We start from the raw sequence: 25,710 nt of genomic DNA, 5'->3' as shown, positions 1-25,710 counted from the left end.
GTGGCAGAAGGAAGGACACCCAAATGCCCCCAAATAGATGACTGGGTGAAGAAGATGTGGTACATACACACAATGGAATATTACTCAGCAATCAAAACAGATACTCATGCAGTTTGCATCAACAATGATGGAGCTGGAAAGGATCATGCTCAGCGAAATAAGCCAGAAAGAAAAAGAAAAGTACCAGATGGACTCACTCAGAGCAGGAATTGAGAAAACCTGAATAAGGGACCAGGGAAAGGCTAATTATAATAAAGTAAAAATCAAAATCAACAAGCAACTATAAGCCAGAGATACACTACAAAGGGGAGGACAAGGGAGTAGAAACAAAACAAGGGGGTGGGAATTGTATGGGGACTATAACCAAGATGAAAATGCATGCATTGTGCAAAAATGAAAAATGATGCAAAAAATATTAAAAAAAAAAAAAGAAAAAGAAGGGCTGCTCACCCAGGAGGGCTGGAGACAGGGCAAGGAGGCGGGGGCGGGCAGGGCTGAGACCAGCGAGGGCAGTGAAGGCTGTCAAAAGGGGTTTTTGTGAATTTTCAAGCACAGTAAGGCCATGGGAAGGCTTGAGGCAACCGAACGAATGATGTGATTTATACTCTCACTCTTCAACTGGCTGCGGGATGGTGGATGTTTAAGGAAGGGGGGAGTAACCAGTGAGGAGCCTCAGTCATGGCCCAGTGACTTGCAGCCATCCCAGGCTGGTAGGTGCATTGTCAGTTCTCAAAGATGAAAGAGAATGAGGAGCCTTCCGTGGAGTTTTGCAGTCCCTTAAGGCTGAGACGGGTCATGGACACAGGCGGGCTACAGAGCATGAGACTCCCCCTCTGAGAGACGCAGAACAGCAGCTCCCCTCCGGCCAGAGTAGCTGGGGCGGGTGGACATCTATGGCTATGAGGTGGCCATGGGGGTTTGAGAGAAAACTGGAATGGGCATTGGAGTCAGCAACCGAAATGCAAGTGGCGCTTCCTGCTCTGCGTGGCAGCTCAGGAGCAGCAGAACCTCTCACGGCCACTGATGGGTCAGGTTCCCCACATGGAGACGGACCAGTGGGAACCTGCCCTGTGCGCCCTCACGCCCTGGGACAAATGAGGTGCTGGAGCAATATCAGAACCGACACCCCTGAGCCAATGCGTTGGAGCTTCGGGGCTCTGGCTGCGCTCCAGGCTGCTCAGGTGAGACTTGGTCCTCTGCTGATACTGTACGTGAATGATCAGGGAGGGCCTGGGGGGTGGGGTGGGGGGTGAAAGGAACCTGCAGCCTGAGCAGCAGCAGACCCCCATTGTTCACAAGAACCCACCATTTCCAGAAGCCAGGCAATTCCTGGCAGGACTCGGAGTCACAGCATCTGGACCTGTCCTTTGCAAACCACTGCTCCCCAACCCCAAGTGTGAGCAACAAGCAGGTCTTTCTTTCTTTCTTTTTTTTTTTTTAAAAAGATTTAATTATACAAGAACTGAGGTACATGCCAGAGGTGCGGGAGGGTGAGAAGATTCATCAGAGACAGAGTGGGGAGCAGGACAGGCAGACTGACCGAAATACCCTGCTGAGGGGAGCAGCGGGCGAGACAGGGGTAGTCTGCGACGCCATGTGGGCATCTCCCTGGCAGTCTGGGAATCAAACTGGTGCTACAGAGGCTGCGGGCAGCTCCACAGCGTTGCGCTCAACCCGCTGCACCAACGGCGAGGCCCAGAAGCAGATTTTGTAAGCCAGAGATCTCGGTGGGAGCTGACCAGCCCCAGCTGCCCGCAGCCCCTTCTGAGGAGGTCAGAGGGCGTCCCCACAGCACGGGGTGACGGACACACACGGCGTGTCATGCTGCTGGCGACACTCCTGACGGTGAGGGAAGGGGTTCTGCCCTCACCCCAGCAGGCAAGACAGGAGAGCAGCAGACACGGGGAGGAGGGGACCTGCAGGCCGAGCTTTACAGCACCTGCCGACCTGCCAGAGCCGCCCCGGCCTGTGGCCTGCGAGGTGGCCGATGGGCACACTCCGCTCATGGGCACAAACGGGAGAACCGTGTCCCAGAGAGTTTTCAGTGTTAGGATGGGAAGGACGGACTTTGTTGCGTCTCCCGCTGCCAACATTATGGCGTTTATGATGTCGGGTGATGGTGTCGTGTCCTGTGGAGACGCGTCAGGGCTTGAGGGAGTGACTGTGTGGAGAGACCTTTAACAGCCAAAACCCAGGACGGGTTTTCTCGCCACAGAGGAAACGGCCTCGCAGGCGTCCACGGGTTTCTTGAAGTGGGTGAATCTCAGTCTCTGGTAAGTCCTGTCCACACTCCTCTCGGCAGCTGCTTTTTCGTGAAGGCTGAAAAGCCCGGGGCGCCCCTCTGCGAGGGCTGTGGCCTCTGCTCTGACTCCATAAAGAGCCGCTGTGATGTCACCGGCAGAGCCCCCCGGAGCCCTGCCCGGAATGCGGCTGTGGGGGTAGAGCCGGGAGCTGGGACAGTGACTGTGGACCTGGAGGGAGAGGCCGTGTGCTGGTTCATTGGGTTTTCTTTGGGTTTAGTTGTTTATTTATTTACTTATTTATTTTATCTATTTTATTGTTATTTCTTTGTTTTTTTCTTATTTTCCTTTATTGTTTTATTATTTTTCTGTTATTTTTTATTTTAATTTTTTATTTAAGTTTATAATTTTTTAATTTTTCTTTTATTATTTCCCCTATTTCCCTTGTGTTATTTTTTTGTGTTGCTTTTTTCCCTTTGTTGTTTATTTTTTTATTTTAGTTGTTAGTTTGTAATTGTTGTTCCCTTGTGGTCTGTCCTTTTGTCTTTGTTGTTATTCTCTGTTTTATTCTTAACTTTAGTGCTTAGTTTGTTATTGGTTTGTTTTTATCATATTTTTATACTTTTATCTCGGTAATTTTTGTGGTTGTGTGTTTCATTTATTTAGTGTAGCTGGTATTAGTGGCGCCGGGTAGGGGAGCATGGTTGGTGTTGCTGGCGGAGTTAAGGTAGCCCTGGTAGCATTTCATCAGCTTTTCGAGTCCTGGGAACACAGGTGAGCAGCACCCGGGTTAATCTGCTGGCAGAGCTGGCGCTGGAGGGCTCTGGACCCCCAGGGCCCGAGCGAGTGGTGCGGGGCCACCCTCGCCGTCCGAGGCGCCCGTCTGCCGGGGGATGATGGCTCCGCGATGCCCGCGCTGGGGGCCGGCGCCCACGCCAGGGTGAGGCTGGCGCTGCCCGGGCCCCGGGCGCGGAGGTGGCCATCAAGGTCATCCCCAAGTCCGGCGAGCCCGAGGAGTCCCTGGCCCGCGAGGGGGGTGCGTGAAGGCCCTTCGGCACCCCAACATCGTGCAGCTCTTCCAGGCGGTGGACACCGCGGCCGAGGAGCTGCTGGTCGTGCAGTCCACGCCGGGGGGCGCCTTGGAGGACCCCCTGGGCGAGCGCGGGCGCCCGGGGGAGACGGAGGCCCGCGGGATCTTCTGTCAGGTCCTCCCGGCCCATCAGCCGCGTCCCGGGCCCTGAAACCACATAACCCGCTCCTGGATGCGCGCGGGGACATTGGGCTGGCGGGCTTCGGGCTCAGCGCCCGGTGCTCCAGGGCGGGCGGCGCTGCTCCAGACCTGCTGCGGCACCCCGGAATTCGCGGCCCCCCGAGCTCTTCCTGCGCCAGGACTGCAGAGGCCCACGGCGGACGTCTGGAGCCTGGGGGTGATCCCCCGCAACATGGTGACCGGGAGCTGCCTTTGCGGGGACCAGCCCTGCGGAGCTGCGGGCGCCGGTGCTGAGCGGCTTCTGCCCCGAGCCTGCCTCCCTCTTGGAGCAGTGCCGGGACCTGCTGAGGCGGGTGATGGTGTGGGACCCCCAGACACGGAGCACCCTCACAGCGTCCTCCAGCACCCCTGGGTGGGGCTGGAGAAAGGACTCCTGCCCTGCAGCCAGCCGTCCCCGGCCGCCACGACGAGGCCACGAAGGAAGCCATGTGGGCCTGGGATTCCAGAGAGAGGACATCTCCAGGGCGGTTTCGGAGGGAAAATACGGCGGGGTTATGGGGACCTGCAGGATACTGTGCTCCAGGCAGCGGGAGGTGGAGGAGGAGGGCCCAGGCCCCGCCTTCTTCCACAGGCCCTCGGTCCCGTTGGGGCCCACGGTGGCCTGGCTTCGGAGGACACCCAGGAGCCCAGCACCACCTCCGGGTCAGGCCCCCTGATGGAGGACGTCTGGATGCCCAGCATCCCCTCCGGGTCAGGCATCCTGCAGGAGGGTGCCTGGGGGTGGAGCACCATCTCCTTGCCAGGCCACCGCCTGGAGCCCATCAGAGAGCACAGCGCCACCTCAGTGACAACCCGCTGGAGGGCCCCAAGAAACACATCGCCACCGCCTTGGCAGGCCCCCAGCCGGAGGGGGACCAGGAATACAGGTGCAAAACCAGCCCAGCGCGCAAGCCCTCCAGCACTGTGACCTAAGCCTGCAGGCCGAAGTGGCTGGCGCCTCCCGTTCAGCAGTGCGGTGGCCCCTGCAGGAAGACTGCCCGTGAACACAATGCTGACGATGCAGAGTCCACACGAATTTCAGGCCGAGGTGGCAAGGCCAGAGCTAGAAGAATCATCAAAACCATTTTAAAATTTTGCTGCATCTGTGTTCCCGGGCAATGCTGCTGAGGACCTACTGCGGCACCCCGGAATTCGCGGCCTCCGATTTCTTGGAAGTTCCATGGAAAACACCACCACAGAGTTCAAATAGCCAGAGACTATCACCACCACACTCTGCAGAATTCACCCCCCCACACCCACCCAGTGGCCCTGGTGAACAGGAGCACACCAGAGGAGGCCGAGGCTCTGGAGAGGGGTCAGGGACTGGGCCCAGCCAGAGGGGCCAGGAGCAGCATGAGACGCATAGACATGGAGAACAGATGTCCAGGAGCACAGAAGTCCAAGGATCAGGTGAAGGGCCAGGAGGGCAACGGGACTGGTGAAGCACCTGGAAGGGAGCAGAGTGGGTAAAGGGGGGGAAAAGAGAGGTTGGGGCAGCTGAGCAGGTGCAGGGCCCCGGGATGGGAGTGGAGCTATGTGGGTGGAGCCTCCAGAGGCCCCAGGGCCAGAGGCTGGGACCCCAGGGCCTTGCTTCTCCATCTTAGGCTCAATCCCATGAGGGCCGCCCTGCCCCTTGCTGGGAGAGCCCTGCTGTCGGCTCCTGGGCACACGGATGGTGCAGACGATGCAGGAGCTCTTCGGGCTGAGTGGTGCTATCAGGGACTGACATCCACGGTAGCAAGTCCCCCTGGATTGGGCCCCTTTTCAAAATGGAGATTGCAAGTTGGAGAATGGCTCACCTGCCAGCCAGTGGCAGCTGGGTAAGGCCTCCTGGTTTCCATCTGAGCCTTGTCACATCTAAGTCTGTGCAGCACTCCCCGGGGGATTTCACTAACAAAAGGGCCTCCTCAACAGGTAACTCTGTGCTTGGGCTTTATCGGCTCTTCTCTTCCAATGCAGGTCCCAGAAGGCGCAAGGAGGCGGCCGCCATGGACACACTGGCTCCCCACTGCAGGGGGCACCTCCAGGTGACCTGCTCTGCCTGCGGGGCCCTGGGGCGTGGAGGCATCTGAATGGTCTTTCTCTGCCTGAAGGAGACAGTCTGATGGATTGTTTAGTTAAAATGTCTATCCCATGACACATTAAATTGGTGTTTGAAACTGACTGCGTTTGCTTCACATTTATGAATGCGCCCACACTTCCAATGCATCGGTCATCAGATACCTCAATTTCCTTTAAAATTCTTTTTTAAAATTTTTATACAAGAGCTGGGGCACAGGCCAGAGTCGTGGGAGGGTGAGAGGATTCACCACACAGAGCAGGGAGCAGAACAGGCAGACAGACAGACCGAAGGCACTGCTGAGGGGAGCAGCAGGTGAAACAGGCAAGGTCTGCCTCGCCATGTGGGAGTCTCCTTGGCCGGCCGGGAATCGAACCGGCACTGTGGAGGCAGTGGACAGCTTCACAGCGTGGCGCTCAACCCGCTGAGTCACCGGGGAGGCCCCTCCTTTAAAATTCTTATAACCAGCAGTGAAAATATTAGAAAATTTAGAAAATTTTAGAAAAGTCAGAGTGGTCACGTGGTGATAATACAGAGAAACAGGAGAGTGAAGCAGAGCTACCAATAAGTATGTAATTGGGTATTTGCACTATTTTCTTTAGGTGTATGTGCATGTCTGGCACTGTCTGTGCAAATGTGTGCATGTGAGTCTGTCCATGATTGTGCATGTGTGTTCCTCTGTAGGTGTGAAGTGTTCATGTACCTTCTACAATCAGAAAGACACTCAGAGCTGTAGAGAATTGGTACAATGTCTTCAAAAGTGGGGCCTCCCCGGGGGCTCCCCGGTGGCTCAGCGGGGTGAGGCCAGCGATGTGAAGCTGTCCGCAGCCTCTGTAGTGCCGCAGGTTTGATCCAGGCTGGCCAGGGAGCTATCCACATGGCCCAGCAGACCTCTCCTGACTTGCCTGCTGTTCCCCTGAGCAGTGTATTTTGGTCCGTCTGCCTGTTCTGTTCCCCACTCTGTCTCTGGTGAATCCTCTCAGCCTCTTGCACCTCGGGCCAGTACCCCAGCTCTTGTATAAAAATAAAAGAGGCCTCCGCGGTGGCGCAGCGGTTGAGTGCTGGGTTGTGAAGCTGCCCGCAGCTTCTGCGGCGCCGGTTCGATCCCCGGCTGCTCCCTGGCCACCGGAGGAGGGTCCCACATGGCGCGCAGACCTCTCCTGCCGCCCGCTGCTCCCCTCAGCAGTGTACTTCGGTCCTTCTGCCTGCTCTGCTCCCTGCTCTGGCTCTGGTGAATTCTCTCACCCTCCTGCACTTCTGACTGTACCCAGTGCTTGCATAAATAAATAAATCTTAAAAAAAAAAAAGTTGTCATAAAAAAAAAAAGAGTATAAAAACCTTTAAAAAAATAAATAAATCTTTAAAAAAAAAAAAAAGGTGGGACCTCCTGGGTGGCATGATGGGTTAAGCACAGCACTGTGAAGCTATGGGCAGCCTCTGCAGCAGGAGTTTCATCCCCAGGCAACCAGGGAAGTGATCCACATGGGGCAGCAGAACATTCCTGACTCACCCGCTGCTCCCTCAGCAGTGGCTTTCAGTCAGTCTGCCTTTTCTGCTCCCCACTCTGTCTCTGGTGAATCCTCTCACCCCCTGCACTTCTGGCCTGTACCTGAGTTCTTATGTGCATAAATAAATCTTTAAAAGAAAGTTTTTTTTAAAGTTTGGTAGAATTCACCCATCCAACCCTAGTTTACTCTGGCTTAGACTTGTATTATTCACGGCCTCCCTGGTGGTGCAGGAGTTAAGTCTCCCTGCTATGAAGCTGTCACCAGCCACTGAGGCAAATGTTCAAGAGTTTGATCCAAAGCCCAGGAGCTGACCCACATGGCGCGGCAGACCTCTCCTATCTCCCCGCTGCTCTCCTCAGCAGTGGGTTTCAGTGGATCCACCTGTTCTGCTCCCCCTCTGTCTCTATTGAGTCCTCTCACCCCCTGCAACTCTGGCCTGCACTCCCAGCTTTTGTATGCAAAAATAGATAAATCTTTTTCAAAAGGGTGTTCCTCAATTTGGCAGTGATTTTAATGCTCAGTATTCAAAACAAGATGTCCTTACTTTGAAATGGAACATCTGTTTTTGTTTCCTGTTTTTGAACATTTCACAGAAGCAACATGACCTTGTACTGCTTTTTAATTTAGTCCAACAAATGCTTATGTTGATGTGCATTAATTTTTCAGGTAATTAGAAAAAATTAGATTAAACAATGTATTCTGACACTAAGTCATAAGGTGCTTACTTGAAAATCTTTTTTCAGTATAAGATGGAAATTGTTATACATTTTTCCTAATCCATTGAAGATTTATTTGTTGGTAAGTTAGCATATTTTAAAATGTATTGTTTACAAACAGTATGAATTATATACTGTATTTTTTGAAGACCTCTGAAGTGATTTATAACTTAGGCAATATTACACACTGTTAAAATTAGTGATATTATTTATTACATCATATATAAAATGTGATCATATTTTCTGTCTCCCACATTTTTCCATATGCTACCATATAACATGGTATATACCATTTAATGTGTTGTTTTTTTTTTTTTATAGATTTATTTATTTATTTCTTTATACAAGCACTGGGTACAGTCAGAAGCACGGTGGGTGAGAGAATTCACCAGAGCCAGAGTGGGGAACAGAACAGGCATAGTGATGAAATACACTGCTGAGGGGAGCAGCGGGCACAGCAGGGGGGGTCTATGCGCCATGTGGGGCCCTCACCGGGGGCTGGGGATCGAACAAGCGCTGCAGAGGCTGCGGGCAGCTTCGCAGCCCAGTGCTCAACCGCTGCACCACCAGGGGAGGCCCCATTTAATGTGTTCTTGTATCCTACTGTCTATTATCTGTGTACACCTGTGTATCCTATTATGTAAGTGATAGTGAGGGTTTATGCTGGAGACCAGCTCCAGATAGAAGTCATGTCAGGGATCTCAGAAAGGAGAGGACAGAGTTGGTGAAGTTTATTCTCTTTCTCAGAGGGCTGAGGGGAAGTGGAGCGAGGTGGAAGTGAGGTAGACACTGACACCTTAGTTCGTGCAAGTATCTCCTGCTGAGGGTCTCAGCGGGTCTTTATTTATACCTAAAGGCGAGTGGTGGGATTACATCAATTGTAAGCATTGAAGCAGAGCAAAGACAATCAATACATATTTTCTCATGATCATGTAAAGACTCCCTTGGCCTTACACCTGTAGGCCATTTCTTTGGTAACCTAAGAACAATTAGTTTCCTTGGTGTAGCTCATTTACTAGCATGATCAATCATACAAGAGAGCACAACATTTGGCAATATTTAAACTTTCCCAATTGCAAACGTGGGTGTAAAATTCCTATTCTATATTCAATTACTAAAATCAATCTATTTCCCAGCACTCAATTATCTTGGTTAATATATTAATTACTTCAAGGTGGTCTACAACAGTTCATCAAATCTACGTAAGTTCTACTGAAGTCTAACTCTTAACTAGAAATTCCTAACCTCCAAATGGCCTGCGAACCATTGATCTCATACACCAGGAAATGTATTGTTGCCGTAAACAGGTACCCCCCCAGGTTAGGCCATGGTTTCCAAGCACAGCTGGTTCAGGGCAGCTTGTTCTCCATAGTTCTCAGGGCCGAAACATTTTTTTTCCAACTATACCTTTAACAATTTTTTACTTCTTTAGTGATAGTTCATGCGTAAGAACAATAAGCCAGTTGTCACCTGGGTCTGAATTAGGTTTTCACAAGCCAATTAATAACTAACTTCAGCATTAACCAAGAACAAAGACCAGAGCATTAGCAGGCATTGCCATGGAGACTCCCTAGTTCAGATCTTCTTTGGGAAGTGCAAGAACTTCCTTCTTCTGGAAAGTACAACTTTCCCTCTTTGGGGGAGCACAGGAACTCCCCACTTCGCGGGAGTCTCCCCCAACGCCCGGACCTTGTCAAGAGACAGCCTGGGAGGCGCAGCCTGCCACAGGTTTATTTTTATTTGAATCAAAATGATGTTTTAGAAAGGAATTGTGTATAATAATTTACAATACTAGCATTAGATTAAATGAAACTTGGATAGAAACAGGAAAAAATAGAGTATATGCAGATACTTTTAAACTCCTGTTTCCTGTGATTATCCAGAACTTTTAAACACTGACCAAAATTCGTTTATTTCCATAGACTAGACTTAGTCGGTCTTGAGCATATTGCTGTCATAAAGATACACTTCAATAAAAATAATTTTAGTAGTTGTTAGATTTACATTACGGGATGCTCATTTAAGGACATTAGATTTTACTGTACTTGCCTTGATTTTTAAGCAAAATTTTATGTCATAGCACATTAATTTCTATTATCTATGCTTGCACTTTTTTATTAACACACTTTATTACAATAAACAAAACTAAAGATGGTGTTAGTTGTTTGGCTCTAGGCTGCAGTCATTTCACCAAATATCTGAAAGACAAATGAATGGAGCAGACTATTGTCGTAATCATACTTAGCGATTTGAGTGTTTTTAAAATCTTACTTATTTGGAACAATAGTGTATTTGTGTGTATAATTGATGAATGGATTATAATCTTAATGATGAAATAGTAGAAGTTACAGCTGTCTAAGTAATGTGGCTTCTCACAAATTACTTCAATTACAGATGCCAAGCGTTCTGCATTCCCCACTTATCGAGAAGTGGTTTGCCAAGAAGTTCTTTTATCGTTAGCTTGTCTCTATACTGACCCAGATGTTGGAAATGTCCAACGTATCTCATCCCAAAACACAATCTCCACATACAGTGTGTCTACACGATTATTCCAGACGTGAAGTGGTATATGATCTGATATCTTTCCAGTAACAACAGTTGAAAAAGTTAGCTTGTATTTATACTTAATTGTTTGCATAATCTTTACCATGTTTTTGAATAATAGAAATAGCCTGCATTGAATAGCTATGAGAATATTAAAATACTGTGGGATTTCAATGTGTAAAGTGAGGCAGGTTAAAATCTGTTCTTTCCTTATTGTCACTTTCTGTTATTTGAAAATTTAGACATTACTTTAAAATGGGGCCTCCCTGGTGGCGCAGGGGTTAAAGACAGTGCTATCAAGCTGGAAATTGGAGTCTGGAGTTGAAAGGAGAAAGCTGTTTTGGAACATGAATGTGGGAGTGATCAGCATTTCCATGGAAAGCCACTGAACAGATAATGTAATGGAGAGAAAGGCTGTGGAGAGAGGCTGGAGGAGGGCCTGCAAGCCTAGGAACAGCAAGAGCGGGGAGAGTTGGGAGGAGGGAGAAAAACCAGCACACTGTGGGCTGCCACAAGAGGCAACCGATCAAAGACCACTCCATGTATCAATGCTGCCGAAAAATCTAGTATTGTATAATCTAGATCATGCTGTAGCTTCAGCTTGGTTGGAATTGGTGATATTTGTATTGAAATTGGTAGATGGTTTAGGGCTTTTGGATACAATGTGAAGATATTTCTGGAAGAACACGGTATGATTCGGTGGTTATTTAACAAAGGATTATATAGACCAGTTAGCTCTGATCAGATAATATAGAATGCCTTGGAGGACTTATTTCCAGCGTTTTATGATGACTGTTGTTTTCTCTTTCCATTCTCTGTCAAAAGGATGTTCATTTGGAAATAAATCTTGTATCTTAGCTGCTGTCATCATATATAATTTGCTCCAGTCTATTAAAGTGTAAAAGATCTCATTCATCAACAGCTTCCTGCCTTTCCGTTTGCTGCTAGTATTTCGTGATTACAGGGGTATAATAATACATTTATTTTATGAGAAATAAGTGACTTATATGGAAAATGCAGAAACAAAGCAAGCAAACAAACACAACAAAAACAAACTCTTAGATTATAAGTCAAAATGGTGGTTCCCCGAGAGGAAAGGAGGGAGTATGGGGAAGTCAGCTAAAAGGCGTCAGTTGCATGGGGGTGTGTAGAAACCAGACTTTTGGTGGTGATGATAATGTGGTATAAGCAGATGTCGAATTACAGTCTGAACACCTGAAACCTACATATGTTATAAACCAAGGTTTCTTCAATAAAAATTAAAGTAAAAAATAGATTTTAGAGGGGCCTCCCTGTTGGCACAAGTGGTTATGCACCACACTATGAAGCAATCTGCCGCCTCTGCAGCAGGAGTTCTGTTCCTGGCCGGCCAGGGAGCAACCCACATGGCGAAGCAGACCTTTCCTGTCTCCCCCACTGCTCCCCTCAGCAGTGTATTTACATCCCCACTGTGTCTCTGGTGAATCTTCTCACCATCCCGCATCTCTGGCCTGTACCCAGCTCTTGTATGCATAAATAAATAAACAAATATATATATATATATATATATATATATATATATTAGAAATAGAATTAAATAAGCAAGGATTTTGTGTCCATGAGTACTTTTTTTTTAAGATTTATTTTTTATTTTTATTTATTTATTTATTTATACAAGCACTGGGTACAGTCAGAAGCGTGGGAGGGCGAGAGAATTCACCAGAGCTAGAGTGGGGAGCAGAGCAGGCAGAGTGACGAAGTACACTGCTGAGGGGAGCAGCGGGCGGCAGGAGAGGTCTGTGCTCCATGTGGGACCCTCCTCCAGTGGCCAGGAAGCAGCCGGGGATCGAACTGGCGCTGCAGAGGCTGCGGGCAGCTTCGCAACCCAGCGCCCAACCGCTGCGCCACCGGGAGGTCCCATGAGTACTTTTGATTTCAGTATTTACAGAGAGGAAAAGTTGCTCAGGGGAACACTCTGTCTATTCTGACTTTATACCCTCTAGTAAATTTTACTACAGTTTTTGAAAAATTGGAATTTTTAAACTCTGTCCATTCAAGACATGAAGTCATGGATTGCAGAATCCCTCAGTGAAGCCGCTTCAGCCTCTCAGTCTAGAGCCCTGATTTCATCAGCAGCAGAGTGTCATTGGTGTGGGATTATTTGCCTGGAGAGCACACATAGCCCCCAGCACGGTAGGAGAAACTGTTGATATTGTGGTTAGCAGAGGGGACTCTGGAGCGAGATGCCTGACTTTAGGTTCTACCTACTTTCGCAGTGGGTAGCTTTGGCCAAAGAGATTTATCCCCTCTGAGCCTCGGATTTCTCAGTGAGAAGAATGAAATGAATCGTTTATGACTTGTGCTTCGATAGGCCACATTAAAGTTTCTCTTTCTCTAGGCTTCCCTTCTGATTGGCACATTCTTTCTTAAATATCTTGTCTGAAATCATTTTGCCCTCAGATCTTGCCAGGAGTCACTCCAGCTCTTTGGAAATTTCTTCCTAGAAACTCAGTATCCACAGGGACAGATGACAAAGTCAGGGACACTGGCCAGCTGGGTGCATTCCTGTTCACAGGGGTCCGTCCCTCAGCAGTTACAATTAATAGTTGCCTTGTGTGTATTTAGGCAGGACTTTCTATTTTCTTTCTTTTTCTATTTTTTACATCATTGTTCATTTTTATACCCTATTTGCCTGCCCCACTCTCAGGTTTATCCCCACAGAATTTTCCTCTCCAGTGTACCTGTGCACCATCACCCTAGTCCCCTGGGCTCCTCCTTCCCTCCCTCTGATCCCTCTCCCTCCTCCTCCCCTTAGGCAGGACTTTCTGTTTTCTTGAAAGAGAAATCCGGTATCTAGAATTTGATCATTTTTTAATGTTGACAAAAATTTTCATTAAAAAAAAATCTGTTTTTCAGCCAGTATCATTCTCAATGGTGAAAAGCTGAAAGCAATTCCATTAAGATCTGGAACAAGACAAGGATGTCCACTCTCACCACTGCTTTTCAATATAATACTGGAAGTCCTAGCCAGAGCAATAAGACAAGAGAAAGACATCCAAGGAATCCAAATAGGAAAAGAAGAAGTCAAACTATCACTATTTGCAGACGATATGATAATATACATAGAGAACCCCAAAATCTCCACAGAAAAACTAATTCAACTCATCAATCAATTCAGTAAAGTGGCAGGATACAAAATCAACACGCAAAAGTCAGTAGCCTTCCTATACACAAACAATAAATCTGAAGAAGAAGAAATCAAAAAAACCACCCCTTTTATTATCGAAACAAAAAAAATCAAATATTTGGGAATAAATCTAACAAAAGAGGTAAAGGATCTATACAAAGAAAACTATAAAACACTGTTAAAAGAAGTAGAAGAAGACACAAAGAAATGGAAAGACATCCCCTGATCATGGATTGGAAGAATAAACATTATTAAAATGGCCATCCTTCCAAAAGCAATATACAGATTCAATGCTATTCCAATCAAAATCTCAATGGCATTCTTCAAAGAAATAGAACAATTATTGATGAAATTTATATGGAATCACCAAAAACCCCGAATAGCCAAAGCTCTACTGAAAAAAAAAGAAGGAAATGGAGGCATCACACTCCCAGACTTCAAACTATACTACAAAGCCATAATCATCAAAACTGCATGGTACTGGAACAAGAACAGACATACAGACCAATGGAATCGAATAGAAAATCCAGAAATAAACCCACAGATTTATGGTCAACTAATCTTTGACAAAGGAGCAAAGACTATGCATTGGAGCAAAGAAAGTTTGTTCAATAAATGGTGCTGGGAAAACTGGGTCGCTACATGCAAAAGAATGAAGCTTGACCACTACCTCACACCATACACAAAAATCAACTCAAAATGGATTAAAGAACTAGACATAAGACCTGAAACCATAAAATACATAGAAGGAAATATAGGCGAAACACTACGGGATTTGCACATCAAAGACATCTTTAAAGACACATCACCCAAAGCAGTGATAGTGAAGAGAAAGATAAACAGCTGGGACTACATCAAATTAAAGAGCTTCTGCACAGCAAAAGAGACAATAACAAAAACAAAGAGAAACCCCACCAACTGGGAGAACATTTTTGCACCCAACACTAATGATAAAGGACTGATCACAAAAATCTGCAAAGAGCTGATGAGACTCAGCAACAACAAAGAAAATAATCCAGTCAAAAAATGGGCAGAAGAGCTAAAAAGAAACTTCTCTGAAGAGGAAATGCAAATGGCCAACAGACATATGAAAAAATGTTCAACATCACTTGTCATCAGGGAAATGCAAATCAAAACTACCATGAGATACCATCTCACACCAGTGAGAATGGCACATATTAAAAAAACTAGCAACAACAAATGTTGGCGAGGATGTGGAGAAAAAGAAACTCTTGTGCACTGTTGGTGGGAGTGCAAACTGGTCCAACCACTATGGAGAGCTGTGTGGAGATTTCTGGACCTACTAAACATAGGGCTTCCATATGATCCAGCAATTCCACTCCTAGGTATTTACCCAAAGGACACAGAAACATCAATTCCAAAGAGCACCTGCACTCCTATGTTTATAGCAGCACTGTTTACAATAGCTAAGCTTTGGAAACAACCCAAATGCCCAAAAATAGATGAATGGATCAAGAAGATGTGGTACATATATACCATGGAATATTACTCAGCATTCAAAAAAGATAAACACATGCCATTTGCAGCAACATGGATGGCGCTGGAAGGGATCATGCTCAGCGAAATAAGCCAAAAAGAAAAAGAAAAATACCGGATGGTCTCACTCATAGCAGGAATCTAGAAAACTTAAATAAGGGACCAGGAAAATGAATATAAGAAAGTGAAAATCAAAATCAACAAAGAACTATGAACCAGAGACACTTTTTGGGGGGTGGGGGACGGGAGGGGAAGGATTGGGGTCAGAATGGGGCGTTTGCAATTGTATGGGGGAATATAAAAATAAAATTTATTATTTAAAAAAAAAATAAATAAAGTCCATTGATGAGGTAAAAAAAAAAAAAAATCTGTTTTTTAAAGATTTATTTATTTATTTATACAAGCACTGGGTACAGTCAGAAGTGCAGGAGGGTGAGAGAATTCACCAGAGTCAGAGAGGGGAGCAAAACAGGCAGACTGACTAAATACACTGCTGAGGGGAGCAACAGGCATGGCAGGAGAGGTCTGTGCACCATGTGGAACCCTCGCCCTGTGGCCGGGGATCGAACCGGCGCTGCAGAGCACTTTCACAACACTGCGCTCAACCGCTGCACCACCAGGGAGGCCCTCATTAAAAAAATTTTATGTGGGCCACTCAAATCTCTGCAGCAAGCTGAACGTGCACCATGCCACGCCAGTTTGCTAAACCTGCTTTACAGTGACAGTGCGTGTGTTCTGTGCCCAGCAAGAGATCTTTGAATATCCGGGAAGTGCCGCTGCACAGCACTGGACTTCAACAGTGAGAACCCAGAGAAGTCTCCCTCCATCCGGCGGGTGTCATGCTGTGTTCACGGCAGATGTCCTTCCACCTCCCCTTGTGCTACCTGCTCCACGAGGCCTTCACTCTTTGGTCCAGAGGATGGACTTTTCTCTCTGGGAAATGGTTTATTTTTGTAATAGAATTTTATTGAGATCGAGTTTATGTATCATAAAAAAGCACCCAGTGTAGTTAGTGCATTTTAGTATATTCACGGAGTTGTGCAGCCATCACTGCTGTCAGACTTTCAGACATTTCCGTCGTGCTGCGAGGAAACCTTGTGCTCATAGTCGCTTGTCATTTCCACTCCCAACCAGGCGACCACACGCGGCTCTCGCCTCTATGTGTGCTTCCCTTGGAGCATCTCCCGTCAGTGGCCCACACAGCATGTGTTCTTCTTTGCTCGGCTTCTTTTACTCAGCAGAATGTTTTCGAGGCCCAGCCATGTTGGGGCAAGGATCAGTCCTCATTCCCTTTTATTGCTGAGTCATACTTCACCTGATGGAGATAGCAACCTTGTATTGATCCTTTCATCAGCGGATGGTCTTTTGGGTTGTTTCCACTGTGTGTATTTGCTTGTTTCTTTGTTTTGCTATTGTGAATAATGTTGCTATGAATCTTGTAAGACTTTTAAGAATAGGATTGGACAAGAGTGGGAACACGTGATTCTGAACAGTTTGCTGGTATACCTGGAAGCACTGCAGTAACCTCTGGGATTATTTCTGGGTCCTTGGCCTTCGGCAAAAAAACATAAATAATAAGAAATTCTTATTTTTTAATAGCAGCCTGTCCATTATATTTTTGCCATTATTAAAAAATCAGGCCAGCAGTCCTTTTAGTGGAAAAACAAGGCTGCTAAATTCCTATTTTATTCCTTGCAAGTGGAAGTGTGATGCGCCTGAATGAAGGGAAGTCAGTCTTTTCTCTTGCTTCTTTCTCAGGTAGTTGCTTCATGGCACCAAGACTGCAAGTTAATTGGGAGGCCACCTACACTCCCTGCATCATTTTCTAGAGATGTACACACTAACAAAATTATTTACAATGAGCTGGGTGCCTGTATTGCAGTCTATTTCCCAGAAATGAGTGAAGCCTTGGCTTGTTACCTGCCAGTCAGCCAACAGGGATTGGAGGCACTGGACTCTTGGGCATGGATTCACATGTGGGTGTGGGGCCATCACACTGGATTTATACAGTTGTGATGAGAGATGTGGAGCTGCGTTCAGAGGGAAAAAAAAAAGACAGCCTGCATAACTTATGCTTTTCTTTCTCTTTTCTTCCCTCCCAGTGAGAGATCTAGAACACATTGCATCGTGCTCCATCCATCTCTGATCAGCCATGGTCATGTTGTGTTTGCATCATATCTTCCTCAGCCTGGAACATTCTCCCCCAGCTTGTCCCCTGCCAGACTCCACCACAGTGCTACCTTCCTTGGCGTTCTCCCAGGTGCTCCCCTTCCTGTACCCCCTTTGTGTATAACTCCCAGTAGAGCCCCGTAGAACTCTTTGTTCCTCACTGCTTGTTTGCGTATATCTTTTCCGCTGAGCTGGGAAACATTCACGTATGTTTCTTCATCTTTCGTGTGTTTTGTCATCTTTGTGACTGGTGCCTGACTTGGTACCTGGCTGTGATATTGTGATTCAAAAGACAAATGATTTGGTCACCTAGGTGAGCAAAAAAATCTATTTCTTATACATATTTGATCTTCACAGTTTCTGGCTCACAGTCTGCCCCAAACCTTGAAATTTACCAAGTGTTGAGAATATTTAAGTGTCTCTTTTTAGGTTAACAAAGGTAACTTTTGGAAAATACCTGCCATGGGGGCTGCTTGGCAGGGACAGCAATGTGAATAGAGGGATCCTGCCCCTGACTTGCAGGGGCTAGAGGTCGAGTGCAGTCACCAGGGACTGATGATTTAGTCACTGTGCCTTGTGTAATGAAGCCGCCATAAAATCCCCAGAGGGAGGGAAGGGGGAGCTCCAAGAGCTTCCAGGCTGGGGCAATAGAGCACTTACAGGTGCTGCGGGGCAGACCCCAAACTCCAAAGGGACGGAAGCTCTCTTGTTTAGGATCTTGTAGGTTTCTCCTTACCTGGCTGTGGATTGGTATCCTCTGTAATACGTTGGTGATATGGTAGGTAAATGGGTCTCCGGAGTTCTGTGTGGCGTTCTAGCAAATTAATGGAGCCCAAGAAGGGTGGGTTCTGGGAACCCCCAATTTATAGGGAGTCAGTGAGAAGCCTGGGTTACAGCCTGTGCTTGCAACTGGCCCCTGGGGTCTGAGGAGGGGGTTGCAGAAACCTCCCATCTGTAATCAGGCTGTTACCTGCACTTGCGGCCTGCCTCTGAAGAGGAGGGCAGTCTTGGAAGATTGAGCCCTTACCCTGTGGAATTGTGTCAGAATTAAGTTGAAAAGAGTTGAATTTTCAGACCCCCTTGGCGTCCGAGACTTACTCCCTGGGTGGGGAAACCTTTGCACACTCACATGGGAATTGGGTCCTTGTGCCCCACATATGAGAATATACGGGGTGCCCAGAAATCCTCGTGGCCCGAAGGCGTGCTTGCTTACCTGGCCCAGGTACTGTGGACTTTACTCTTCCCACGTGATCTCACACGAAAGGTGCTAGGTAGCAAATAGTAGCAGCAAAGTGTATTGAACAAAATTACCTTGTGCAAACTTTTGGAAGTAAAGGTAATTTAAAAATGTAAAGTTTGCATGAACCTGGTCCTCTGGAAACATCGAGCAAAAATTCTTGATTAGGAAAGGTGATTCTGCTGCAAAGGATGGGAAAAGTCTGACCAAGATGGCTTCTTCTCAGGAGAACTGCAGAATTGGGGTGTGGCCAGTTTCATTCTCTATCTTTTTGTACCACTGTGCCTCTCCCTAAATTTTGGGCGCAAAGGAGAAACAGAACAGGGAGAAAGACTTTCTCATAATAAAATGCCAAGGCAACACCTAGCCCAGGTCAATTAACTACTTTCTCCTTCCTAGTGAAGTTTAGCAGAATCCAAAGACAAAAGAGGGAGCACAGAGTCCTCAACAGGTTAATTCCTTGGTGGTTCTCACAAGTGACTTGAGTCCAGTTGGGGGTGTATTTCACCAGGCTAGAGTCAAACTGTTTGGGGGAAAAGGATGTCCCAAAGCAAATTCCATACAGGCTTTGTGGACTCCAACCCCACCCCAGGTCAAAGCCAAAGACACTGGGAACTCCAAATCCCATCACCACCAAAGGGAAGGTGGCTGAGACCTGAGGGTGGGGTTAAGCAGCCAGGTGGATACAAAGGGCAGACACGTGGGCTTTGGGGGCTCTCCATTTTTGGGCTCTCGGCCAGCTCGCAGCGTCCGGCCAGCTCGGAGAGTGACTTTGGGTTTCCAGGTCGTCGGATCGGGTAGGACGCATTAAAGACTTTATTTCCCTATTTTCTCCCTGAGTTGTCCATTTTCCTTATTTCCTTTTCCCTTGTAAATAAACCTTTTATTAACCTTTTGTGTGTGTCTGTAGTAGAGTATTCATAAGTCCCTTTAAAGCGCACGGGTGAGGACCCACAGCCAGGAACCCGTTTAATATTGGGGTGGCTCTATAACAAAACTACAGAGGACACTTCACTTTGAACGAAGGCAATCAAGTGTCTTCTCTCTAAAGTGGTTTGTGCTTGTTAATAGTGCAGAGGGGAGCTCATCCAGGGCCGGGAGCAAGCCTGAAGGGAAGCGGGCATGTTCGCAGGCACACTTCTGCAAGCCAAGGGCAGTGGGCCTCACGCATCCCCTGTTGGAACCACATTGGCCCTTTTCATTCAGGAGACTCAGACCCTGTGTAGGGAGTTCCTTTTTTCCTTCTCCTGGGGTTCTAGTAGCAGGCAAAGCCCCAGGGATTCAGCAAAGATTTGTGCATTTGCAAAAGGACCTGCTCCCAGAGTCATTGATACCCCAGGGCAAAGTACTGAGTTCAGGCATCAAGGGCCTGACAGAGGGACTCTGAGCTATTTACATCAGTATTTTGATAGAAAGAGAAAACTTGAGGCACAAAAGTGTAGGGAGGGAGGGGTGATGGATTGCCTCATCAAAGAGGGTAAAGAATGACCTTGTGGGCAGTGGCACTGAGGAAAGATGTCATTTCCACACACATGTCCACAATACCACAGCCTCATGTGAAAGGGAAGGAAACCTTGACTGTCTAACTAAATTACTTTTATTATCTCAAAATGAAAATGAAGCTATAGCGAAAAAAAAGAAATTAATTTTTTCACACTGAGTTTGTGGACAATTGGTTTGTATTCAGACCTTGAAGAGGGAATTAGGCTTTAGTCCTCTCAACTCTGCAATTTTCCGTTTTTGTAGATGATGATGATGATGATGATTATTATTATTGTTATTATTATCATTATATGAATCCATGCTCATAAAAATTCTTTGAGGGTTTATTTGGATTTTCCCCAGCAAAATTCTTATTTCCTTTTTGCATTTTCTTCCTTGTAGATTTCATGGAGGAAGCAGGTCTTACATTATACTTTCCTAGTGCTGTCCTGAGGTCCATATACAACTCAAGTCTGGCTTTCTGCCTCTGGATTGTATTTCCCAGAGAAAAATTTAAGTTTTCATTTCTAAAGGTCCATCAAGTATCAACAAAATGAGTGAAAATAGGTCCACATCATCATAAAATTTCAAAACAAGGCGGATAAAGGAAAGACTGCAATATTTTAGAGAGGAAAAAAACAGGTGTAGTAGTAAGGATGAAGATCAGAATGATCTTGAACTTCTCAACAACACTAGCAACAAAAGATAACAGAACAATGCCTTCAACAGACTGAAGAAAGATGATTTCCAGGTAAAATTCTACATCCGGCCAAACCATTAGTTAAGGTAGTGAACTACCGAAGGTGAAATAGATATTTTCCAACGAGCGAGCCTCAAGAAAACTCATTTACTCTTGCTAAAAGCCTTTAGAGGATATTGACTAAAACAAAAAGCAGAAGGGGAAGAGTGGAGATAGGGCATGTTATGCAGGAGGATGGCAAAGTGTCTGTGATGGGAGCTCGTAGCATGACAGCTAACCAGGTATAGGGGCCAGCAATCCATACGGGAGCTCTGGGACTTAAGAGATGTTTATGCTGACAGAGCTCATTTCTTCTGCCATTATTGTCTCTTCAATCTGATGAACCTGTTGGATGTTGTGCTCTAATAAAATGAGAATATAAACCATGAAAGAGGAAAATGGGAAGTCTAAGAAACAGGAAGTCACTCAGGACATAGGCCAGGGGAACTCCTAGGATCAGAGTGGAAAGTAATCCCAGTGCGCTGTGCAGCCTGCCTAGAGAACCAAGGTCCAGGGAGAAGGAAAATGGGGTGTTTTAGGAGGGATGTACCTGGGGGATCACCTGCTGTGACTGACCTGGTGCAGAGAGGCCCTTGTGAGGTGAGGGATGAATCATCAATAGGTACAGAGAGAACTAAATGAAGGAAACATTAAAAGACTTATTAACTTCAGAGACATGAAAGGTAAGAAAGATAACAAACACTCTAATTTGTAATGAATAATATTTGCATGGGCATATTAATGTAAATGCTGAATAATAATTAAATTAAAAATCATGGAGGGTAGGAGAAGTAAAGGGGATCATTAATTAAAGAGAACAGTATTCTCCACTACCATGACAGATGCAACCGAATTATGTTCCACATGGATGATACAACAGAGATCACATACATTATTCAGAATATGCAGATCATTATTGCAGGTTCTTGTTTATTTTAATTCTTTTTTATATTTTAAAATGATAGATAAAAGTACAAAGTAACTTTTAAAAGTTTCTGAATTTTGCAGTATACTCTCGGACGAAACAAAAGAAAAAGCAACAAACAATAAGGGAATTAAGAAAATGAAGAAATTCAGGGTCAGAGTAACCAGTGACTTACTAATGTGCTCAAATAATCTTCATCTATTCAGACAATTCCTTTGGTTGGGCTGCATGAAGTATTTATAGGCATTTATAGGCAACTCTATTTCTTCCCTCCTATCTTCTCAGTAGCCAAGAAGAAACATTTATTCTTTTTTCCTTTGTGTATTTATTAAAGTACTTTTAGGAATTATTGCTACTTTTTTTAAAAGTAAGTTTAATTTAGGTAATGCTAGTTTGCTTCAGAAATTAATGTAGAACTTACAATATTTTAGGTAAATATAGACATGTATAATATTGAATTTAATAAATGTATCCTAGCATTTATGTATTTAGAACTTATATTTAATTTACATCTACTTAAAAAATCCAAAGTGGGCTTCCCTGGTGGCACAAGGGGTTAAGTCTCAGCACTATGAAGCAACCTGCAGCCTCTGCATCAGAATTCAATCTCCCGGACTGACTAGGGAGCAACCCACATGGCTCAGCAGACCTCTCCTATCTCACCTGCTGCTCCCCTCAGCAATGTATTTAGTTCAGTCTGCCTGTTCTGTTCCCCACTCTGTCTCTGGGGAATCTTCTCACTCTTCACGCCTCCACCCCACACTTCTGGCCTGTACCCCAGCTCTTGTATGCACAAATAAACAAATCTTTTAAAAATAAATCTAAACAGATGCAATACAAGTACTTTTGCATTAACTAGTTCAAGTCATTGAAATATTATTCAGAGGGGCCTCCCTGTTGGCGCAGGGAGTCTCAGCTCTCTCAAGCCTTATCCAGCCACTGCAGCAAGAGCTGGATCTGCAGCCAGGGAGCTACCCCACATGGCTCAGCAGACCTCTCCTGTCTTGCCCACTGCTCCTCTCAGCAGTGCATTTCAGTAGATCTACCAGTTTTGCTCCCCGCCCCCCCTTTGGTCTCTGGTGAATCCTCTCACCCCCTTCGCATCTTCCTTGATGACTTTGGTAAATGGGTGACAACGTTTTCCTTTAAATCTAGGAAATGTATGCCTCCATAAAATGTCCATTTGTTAGCTGGTTATGTAACACCCCTATAATTTAATATGAAGAAACTGTGGGGGCCTCCCCAGTGGCGCAGCGGTTGAGTGCTGGGTTGTGAAGCTCCCACAGCCTCTGCAGAGCCGGTTCGATCCCCGGCTGCTCCCCGGCCACCGGGGGAGGGTCCCACATGGCGCGCAGACCTCTCCTGCCGCCCGCTGCTCCCCTCAGCAGTGTGCTTCGGTCCTTCTGCCTGCTCTGCCTCCTGCTCTGGCTCTGGTGAATTCTCTCATCCTCCCTTGCTTCTGACTGTACCCAGTGCTTGTATAAATAAATTAAAAAAAAAATATGAAGAAACTGTGGCCAGGATATTAGGTGATTTGTTCAAGACCTGGGACCAGCACTTGGGACTAAAAAATTGCGCAATCCACAAGAAGGTGTGAAGAGTGGAAGACAGTGATTTTTTGTTTCCTATCAAGATTTATTTTTGTAAAAGAAATAAAACATCATTGGGGACAAGCATTGAAATAAAGAAGTAGAGCCAAAAAAACCAAGGCAGACAGCTTCACAGTGCTGCGCTCAACCGCCTGCACCACCAGGGAGGCCCTTTTCTTACATAGTTGTTCATTTTTGTCTAGTCATTGGTTTCTCCCCTCAGGGGTGGTCCCCCTAGTTCTCCCACCACCATAGCACCCATGACCCATCCCCTTGTGCTCTTCCTTCCCCTCTGCTCACCCCCCTCCCTCCCCCTCCTTGCTGGATGCCTCAGGTGTTGGTCAGCCTGCGAGGGTGGTCTTTTTCTTTACCGTTTGTTCTGTTTCTCTATATTTCACATGTAAGTGAAACCATCTGACATTTATCTTTCTCCTGCCTTATTGTGGCATCATCCCTTCGAGCACCATCCATATCACCACAAGCGGCATGAATTTGTCTTTTTAGATTGCAGAGTAATGGTCCGTGGCATAATTATACCACAATGTTTTGATCCATTCATCTATTTTCTGGCATTTGAGTTGTTTCCATGTCATGGCTACTGTAAACAGTGCTGCAATAAACACAGGACTTCAGGTTTCTTGTTTGTTTGTTTTTTTTTTTTTTGTCCCTTAGGTAGATTCCTAGGAGTGAACGCTAGATGATGTGTAGACCCGTTTTCAGTGTTCTGTGGAACCTCCACACGGCTGCCCATAGTGGCTGGACCAGTTTACGCTCCCACCAGCGGCATCAGAGGCTCCTTTTTCTTTGCTGCTTCTCCAGCATTTGTTGTTGCCAGTTTTTCTTTTTTAGTGTGGTGCGTTCTCACTGGAGTGAGGAGGTAGCTCATTGGGGTTTTGATTTGCATTTCCCTGATACTAGTGATGGTGAACGTTTTTTACATGCCTGTTGGCCATTTGCATTTCTTCTTTGGAGAAGTGTCTTTTCACCTCTGCCCATTTTTTGGACTGGGTTGTTTTTGTTGAGTCGTGTAAGCTCTTCGTAGATCTTTGACATCATTCCCTCAGCTGTCATGTGGTGTGCCGATATTTTCCCCCATTTGGTGGGTGTCTCTGTGTTGACCATCTCTTGCTGTAGCCCCAGCTGTCTACAGTCTCTCTGTTTTCCTTCCTTGCTTCTGGAGGAGAAACCTCAAAGACGTTTCTAAGGATCGTGTCATTGAGTGTTGGACTGTGTTCCCTTCGCGTATTCTATGCTGCCAGGTTTCACATGCAAGTCTTTCATCCACTTGAGTTGGTTTGTGTATGGTGTGAGGTAGTGGTCTAGTTTCATTCTTTTGCATGCGGCAATCCAGTTTCCCCAGCACCATTTATGGAAGAGGCTGTTCTTGTTCCAATGTATATTCTTTGCTCCCGTGTCATAGGTTAGTTCACCATTGGTCTCTGTGTCTGTTTTTGTTCCAATACTGTTTTCATTATAATAGCTTTGTAGTATTCTTTGATGTCTGGGAGTGTAATACCTCGTGGGTCTGCTGCTCCTAAGCGGATTGTTTGGCCACCATTTTGTCACCTATACTTCTAAGCAAGGTCAAGATGGCCTGGTCAGGTAGGTGCAGAGCCCAACCCTTCAAGGTGCCCTTTCAGATCAAACAAGAGCACAAAGCTGGATCACGCTGGGAAGGCTATGCATCATGAGATATGACCCTGAACGCCCAGAGGTGGGGAGGGGGCTGAGGACCAATGCATAACAAAGGACCCCAGAAGCCAATCAGTGGAAGCCTTGATGATAAGATTTGAATGGTGGCTGGGGATTAGGGTGTGATCTCAATGACAATACTGAGTCATCAAGCAGATGAGAAGTACCTGGAGAGCAGACTCACAATCCCTGATCTTCTACATTCTTCCCCTTTCTTTAATCTCCTATCCTTTAATCTCCTTCTCCTTTCCTTTTGCTCCTCACCCTTACTTGACCAATGCTGTGAATCAATAAAAAGGCCAGGATCTTGCGCTTCAGCAGCATCCTGCATTATGTAGACTGCTCCAAGACTCCTGTTTCTTTATCAGTGTGGTGTTGCCTGATGCAACAATACCTCCTTTCTCCCCCACCCTTTCAGTGAGAAGAACTTTCACTACTAGAGGTTGTTGTGATCCCATATGAATTTGAGCCCTGTTGGTTCCATTTCATCGAAGAACACCACTGTGATTTGTATTGGAATTGCATTGAATCTATAAATTGCATACAGATAGGAAGTCCCATCTAGGTTTGTTACGTTTTTCCAATTATGGAACATTCATAAAACAGAGTGTTAATAAGAAAATGTAGGTTTTATTCTCCATAATTTCTAAAACAGACAAAGTAGATCTGTTCTCTAGAGATGAAGAAAGAATGTTTCAGATGGAAAGGTCATAGAATAGATGACCAGTTATTAGGATATTCTTCCGCCTTTTCGCTGATGGAACGCTAAGTAAGATCATCCCTTTGTCATCTGCTTCATGGTGCCACCAGAGAAAATGTTGCACTTAAGTGACTTACTTGCAGGATAGTGCTGTTATAGGACAGGGAGAGGGTCAGCCCAAACCCTGCAAACCTGCCT

At 46.1% G+C, this 25,710-nt stretch overlaps 1 long non-coding RNA gene across 1 annotated transcript in view; it reads left to right on the top strand.

Moving 5' to 3' along the window:
• Positions 1 to 20,659, top strand: part of LOC119237901 (uncharacterized) — a 67,580-nt gene extending 46,921 nt beyond the window's left edge. The window contains exon 3 of the long non-coding RNA XR_008553846.1: positions 20,270 to 20,659. This is a non-coding gene — a long non-coding RNA (uncharacterized LOC119237901). The remainder of the gene's footprint in view (positions 1 to 20,269) is intronic.
• The last annotated feature ends 5,051 nt before the right edge of the window (positions 20,660 to 25,710 follow it).

The sequence above is a fragment of the Talpa occidentalis genome, unplaced genomic scaffold, assembly GCF_014898055.3.
Source record: "Talpa occidentalis isolate TD23 unplaced genomic scaffold, MPIMG_talOcc4v2.1 talOcc4.11, whole genome shotgun sequence".
NCBI classification, from domain to species: domain Eukaryota; kingdom Metazoa; phylum Chordata; class Mammalia; order Eulipotyphla; family Talpidae; genus Talpa; species Talpa occidentalis.
The sequence above is the reverse complement of the archived record's forward strand: the minus strand, read 5'-3'. Positions and strand labels throughout refer to the sequence as shown.